This window comes from Rhincodon typus, chromosome 5, assembly GCF_021869965.1.
Source record: "Rhincodon typus isolate 14 chromosome 5, sRhiTyp1.1, whole genome shotgun sequence".
Lineage (NCBI taxonomy): Eukaryota > Metazoa > Chordata > Chondrichthyes > Orectolobiformes > Rhincodontidae > Rhincodon > Rhincodon typus.
In genome coordinates, this window is record NC_063336.1 from 87194166 (window position 1) to 87201210 (window position 7045).

Sequence of the window (7045 nt, forward strand, 5' to 3'; positions counted from 1 at the left end):
TTGCTGAAAATGGATATAAATCAGTTTTATATTTTGCAATGATGTACTGGGCTCAATCATCAGTAAGGATGATAATATTTATAAGAGAGTCCGGGCCTGGGTAGTTATTTAATTATCCACTACCATTCACAATTCTGTAGAGCTTAGATCCAGATGATTGGTTGTGGGAGCAATTAACCCATTCTACTGCAAGCTGCTTCCACTGCATGTTGTATTTTTATCAGGGTGATACCTTAGTTTAGATGCGCTACTCCTGGCATGGCGTCCTCACACTTCAGTGAACCAGGGCTGATTCTATGACTTGCTGATAATGGTGGAGTGGAGGAATGCCAGGTCATAAGGTTACAGATTGTGGTTAAATACTATTCTGCTGTTGCTGAAAGTGCACAGTGCTTCAGAGAAGTTTCTAGATGTGTTTGATGTCTGTCCTATTTAGCATGGTTGTGGTGAAATACAACATGATGAAGGATATCCCCAGTGTGAAGGTGGAATTTCTTTTCCACAACAACGCTATGATCACTTCTACCAATGTGTTATGGCATACGAGGCTACGGGCCAAGTAGTGGAAAATGAGATTAGATTTCTGAAGAAGGGTCCCGATGCAAAACGTCAATTTTCTTGCTCCTCTAATGCTGCCTGGCCTGCTGTACTCCTCCAGCTCCACACTGTGGTATCTTAGATTAGGTACCTATTTGTTTTTGACCAGCACAGGCTTGATAGGCCAATGCAACTTTTTTCTATGGTACAACCCTCTATGACTCAAATGACATCTGCGACAGGCACATTTGAGAGGTTAAGGTCAAAGAGGATTTCTTTCTTGTTGGTCCCTTCACCACCTGCTAAAGGTCCTTTAGGACTTGGCCAGTTTGAGTAGTGTTGCTACCAAGCAACTCTTGTTGATGGATAGCAAATCTCTCTCAGAGTACACCCTCAGTGCTTCTTCCATGTCATGTTCTACTTGAAGGAGTATTGATTCATCAGCTAGGGAATCTGTGGTAATCAACATGGTGTCCCTGTTCATGTTTAATTTGCTGCCATGGGCACTTTCAGGTGTGTAGTGTCAATGATGGGGTCTCCTGGTGCTTACTTGCTGCTGAAACATTTATCCTAAATAGTCTAGCGATAATACCACTAGACTATCACCTCCCCATGACTTTGTTGCTTCCCAACTTCACTATTCTATTGCACCCTTCACACACATCGAAAACATTGTTGCTTGTATCCAAACTTTCACGTCCTTCAGAGATTGACTCTCAATGCAGAAAAACGTCAACTTTAAAATGCCTTCGTGGCCCCTCTACCTCACTTTCCTCTCTAATTTCATCCAGACCTACAATCCCCCAAGTATATCAGTGTTCCTCCAATTCACACACACATCAGTTTAACGCTTTACCATTGGGTGCGTGCCTTCAGTTGCCTATGCTTAAAACTCTAGATTTCTCCATCTAACTTTTTCTAACTCTCTCTTTCCTCCTTTAAGACATTCTTTAGAACGTATATCTTTGACCAAACATTTGGTCAGAGGCTTTGGTCATCTGTTGTACTATCTCCACATGGGACTTGGTGTCAAATTTGACCAAATCATGCTCCTGTGATCTCCATTTCTAAGTTCATGTAAGGACAAATTGATTGCAATAATATTAGTACTTGACTTTTAAATGACAACATTTTAGTCCACAAGCAAATAGTGAAGAAGATAAGGTTAAATTGAAATGACTGCATACTTTTAAATTAACAAATTCAACATAGAGGAGAATGGATTCATCAGCCAGGTTGATAAAATCAACATGGTGCCCCTGTTCATGCTTAACCTGATGCTAATGGACACTTCATGGAGTGTGGAGTCAATGATACGGTTGCCTCGCGCAACATGCATTCCCAGTTGGAGAACAATGTGCCTCCATCCCACGACCTCTAATGGGACAGTCCTGTGGGTGGAATAGGGCATACCTAGGGATGGTGACTGTGGCATCTGTAAGGTATGATTCCACAAGTATGACAATGTAATGCTATTGCCTGAGGCAGCTCTCTTAATTGTCACACAAAGCACAATAATATTAAAGCACGCTTCAGTGTTGACAGCGTTTGCCATGGTCATTGCCAGTGCCAGGTGGTCTGTCTGGTTTGTTACATTATTTCAGGATGCACTTAAGTGGCAACCACTTCTGGAGTCACATGTAGTCCAGACCGGGTGTGTACAGATTTCCTTCCCTAAAGGGCATTAATGAATGAGGTTGCTCTTTCCCCCCACAACTGTTGTGTGGTCTCCCTTGGACTGGCATTTAATTCTGTATTTTTTCTACTGAATTGAAACTTCACCATCTACCTTGCTGAGGTTCAAATGCATGTCCGAAGAGCATTAGCCTGCATGTCTGAATGATTAATTCAGTAACAATGCCATTATGCCACTGCGCCCTTTGAACATGATCCAGAAATGGTGGTGATAGTGAGCCTCTTGCTGCAAAAAGATCAAGCTCACCTGTGCAATTGAATGTTTTAAAATGTTGTGGCTGGTTGGCTCATGAAGCTGGTTCGTTGTTCCGCAGACGTTTCATTACCCTACTGGGAGCCAACCAACCACAACATCCACATCCTGAGCTACAAGTTTACTCTAAAACCTTAGTGTTTTAAAATGTCATGATGCAGGAGAGCAAGTAATTGATATTGCTAGTGCGCTTGGGCTATCACCTATGATAGGGATTGTTCTCCCTGATAATTCCGACAAACTCAAACAAATTATGCAAAGTGCCACACCTTTAAGGTGCTAGCAGGATAAGTCAGTCTAGAAGGAACATCATGGAGAATAAACAAAGATTCTTAACAGTCTGGATCAGAGACCAAAACAATCGGCGGGTCCTTCTTAGTTTGAGGGTCATTCAAGAAAAAAGCCTCAACAAAACTTTACAGAATGAGTAGGAGAGAGTTCTCAGTCAGAAAGTTTCAATGTTAGTCATGGATCATTTCATGAGGCATTCCAATGTATGAAATACTAAAATGTCTGGAAAATTAAATAGTGCTGACACAGAGAGGCTGATGAATCCCTGCCCATTTGCGGAAAACAATGAAGGAGGACGCTACTCAGCAAAACAAGTTTTCGATATTGATAAACGGGGATGTTTTTGAAAAAGTATGCCCCAGAGAGCACAGCACCAGGAATCAAAGCTATGCTTAATGGAAACACTGTAGGAGATTTTACGTTTAAACTCTGGTGGTATACCAGTTCAAGACACCATAGCCATTTAGGGGCTACTCCTAGAACAACCTGCATCCCCTAAATCAGCAACATCGTCAATGCCCTCGAGGATGTTATAGCCACTCATTCTCACCATCTGTCACTTTGATGAATTGGGAGTAGGTACAGCAGAGCAATTAGGACTTGAATGCCGTTATTTGTTCCCTGACCCATGGACTATGCCAATTAAATAATGTTAGACTGCAGGAAAAGATCTTCACATTTTTAGAGTTCATCAAGGGTGATGGGATGATCTGGGCAATTATCTAACAGGGAAATATTTTGAAGAGGGGAGATAGTAGGAACTGCAGATCCTGGAGAATCCGAGACAACAAGGTGCAGGGCTGGATGAACACAGCAGGCCAAGCAGCATCATAGGAGCAGAGAGGCTGACGTTTCGGGCCTAGACCCTTCATCAGAAAAGGGGGAGGGGAAGGGGGTTTTGAAATAAATAGGGAGAGAGTGGGAGGCGGATAGAAGAGGGATAGAGGAGAGGATAGGTGGAGAGGAAACAAACAGGTCGAAGAGGCGGGGATGGGGCCAGGAAAGGTGAGTGTAGGTAGGGAGTTAGGAAGGGGATAGGTCAGTCCAGGGAGGACGGACAGGTCAAGGGGGCGGGATGAGGTTGGTCGGTAGGAGATGGAGGTGCGGCTTGAGGTGGGAGGAGGGGATAGGTGGGAGGAAGAACAGGTTAGGGAGGCAGGGACGAGCTGGACTGGTTTTGGGATGCGGTAGGGGGAGGGGAGATTTTGAAACTTGTGAAATCCACATTGATACCATTGGGCTGCAGGGTTCCCAAGCGGAATATGAGTTGCTGTTCCTGCAACCTTCGGGTGGCATCGTTGTGGCACTGCAGGAGGCCCAGGATGGACATGTCGTCTGAGGAATGGGAGGGGGAGTTGAAATGGTTCGCGACTGGGAGGTGCAGTTGTTTGTTGCGAACCGAGCGTAAGTGTTCTGCAAAGCGGTCCCCGAGTCTCCGCTTGGTTTCCCCGATGTAGAGGAAGCCACACCGGGTACAGCGGATGCAGTATACCACATTGGCAGATGTGCAGGTGAACATCTGCTTGATGTGGAAAGTCTTCTTGGGGCCTGGGATGGGGGTGAGGGAGGAGGTATGGGGGCAGGTGTAGCACTTCCTGCGGTTGCAGGGAAAAGTGCCGGGTGTGGTGGAGCTGGAGGGGAGTGTGGAGCGGACAAGGGAGTCACGGAGAGAGTTGTCCCTCCGGAAAGCAGATAAAGGTGGGGAGGGAAAGATGTCTTTGGTGGTGGGGTCGGATTGCAGATGGCGGAAGTGTCGGAGGATGATGCGTTGGATCCGGAGGTTGGTGGGGTGGTACGTGAGGACGAGGGGGATTCTTTTTTGGTTTTTATTGCGTGGACGGGGTGTGAGGGATGAGGTGCAGGAGATGTGGGAGACACGGTTGAGGGCGTTCTCGACCACCGAGGAGGGGAAGTTACGGTGCTTGAAAAACGAGGACAACTGAGATGTACGGGAGTGGAATGCCTCATCCTGGGAGCAGATGCGGCGGAGGCGAAGGAATTGGGAATAGGGGATAGCATTTTTGCAGGAAGGTGGGTGGGAGGAGGAGTATTCTAGGTAGCTGTGGGAGTCGGTGGGCTTGAAATGAATATCGGTTTCGAGGTGGTTGCCCACCTCAAGCCGCACCTCCATCTCCTACCAACCAACCTCATCCCGCCCCCTTGACCTGTCCGTCCTCCCTGGACTGACCTATCCCCTTCCTAACTCCCTACCTACACTCACCTTTACTGGCTCCATCCCCGCCTCTTCGACCTGTTTGTTTCCTCTCCACCTATCCTCTCCTCTATCCCTCTTCTATCCGCCTCCCACTCTCTCCCTATTTATTTCAAAAACCCCCTTCCCCTCCCCCTTTTCTGATGAAGGGTCTAGGCCCGAAACGTCAGCCTCTCTGCTCCTATGATGCTGCTTGGCCTGCTGTGTTCATCCAGCCCTGCACCTTGTTGTCTCTAATATTTTGAAGAGATTTTCTTTGGCGCAATCTGTCCTCTAGTCATCAATGGCATTCAGAAAGAACTGTTCCTGAAAATAAAGTCTGGTTGACAAGGGTACTTTTCAGTCACCTTCAATTTAAAACTAGCAATGTCTTCAAAAGATCCTCAAAATCTACTGACAAGAAAGATGTTGAACCAGCAATGTCTTCTCCAGGCTGAGTGCCCAGCCTCAGGACTCCAAGTCATTCAAGGTCTCCTCCACTGAAATGCTTTTGAAATGGCAAGTTGTTAACATTTCCAGCAATTCATGGTGACCATCCAGAAATGGGGAAGGTTCATTTGGGAAGGCACCAATGTAAAGAGACACTAACCTTCTGGGCAACATCTGCTCGAATCTGGAGATTGCACATTGGATTTTTCAGCCAACTTATAACCTTTCAAGCCAGAGCAGAAGCAAATCATCCCAGAGATGGAAGGACGGCTGAAGGGAGACTGGTGAGAGATGTCTAATTTGAATTTATACAATATTTCTGTTATATTCAGCAATCTATTTTACTTTTCAAGTTATTTCAGCTAGGAATACACAATGCAGCGCATCTATTGTGTAATATTTAAAATTGCACACTGACTTTTCAAGTCAAGAAATTTCTGCCGGAACCTAACTCTGGCTTTTACATTGATTCCTATGAGAAACCAAGATTTTCTTGAAGTCATTTCACTTAAAAGTTGCAATTTTCAGGAAAGCATCCATAAACAATGACTTACTCTACACAGTATTCCAGTTTGATCTCACTAATACCCTGTACAGTTATTAAACCTGAGTAGGATACAGAATAGAATACAAAATGTAAAAAAACAAAATGCTAGAAATGCGAACTAACAACAGAAATCCTGAAAATGCAGGTCAAGTACCATCTGTGGACAGAAACAGTTAATATTTCAGGTCAACAACCCTTGAGTCCTGCACCTGAAATGTTAGCTCTATTTCTTTCCATGGATGCTACTTGATGTGATAAGTATTCCTAACATATTAAGATAGTTCACTTCTAAAGGGATGTAGCCAATTAACAAAGATTGCACACTAACCTGAAAATGAAAATGCTATTGTAAAAGTGCTCAAAACACATGTTCACATCCAGCTTGCAGACAATGTCTAAAATATTATCACATAACACATCAAGGGAAAAAGAAAAAAAACACAAAAAAAAATCACAACCTTCCCAATTTTGGCTCCCTGAAAGGAGCATCCCACATCCTGCAAAATCATTAAGCCTCAGGCACACAGACTTCCTGCCAAATCACTGGATAGCATTTAGAAAAATCACTGACTTCAAAATTACATTTCCAAGCATCTATAATACAACCAATTTTCCTGTTCAAAACAAAGGATGGTAGAAAGGAGTGATAGTGAGCAGGAATGAGAAAGAAAAATGCAACGTACAGTGCAGCAACAGCTGCAAGAGTATGACATGTAGTCTCTTATCAGAAAGGAGGAAGACAGCGCAAGTAATTTTAACCTGACCTATCCAGCAGGAAGCTGGTGGGATCAGATTATCTGCCAGTTTTACAGCCCTAACCTACTTCACCTTCTAATTTCTATCAATATACCACATCACACTCAGGGGCTACTCCTAGAACAACCTTCATCCCCTAAATCAGCTACATCGTCAATGCCCTTGAGGATGTTATAGCCACTCATTCTCACCGTCTGTTGCCTTGATGAATCGGGAGTAGGTACTTGTAATTTCAAACAGTTTGCTTCAAACTCCCGTAATTATTTTAGAACAAGGATAGGTAGTCTCTCACAATCTCTCAGTCTGATGCACTTTCAGAAACTGT

General features: G+C 44.4%; 1 protein-coding gene across 4 annotated transcripts in view; it reads left to right on the plus strand.

Annotated features, from left to right (window-relative positions):
- extl3 (exostosin-like glycosyltransferase 3) overlaps positions 1–7045 on the plus strand; it is a 130841-nt gene that overhangs the window by 49204 nt on the left and 74592 nt on the right. The window lies entirely within an intron of this gene.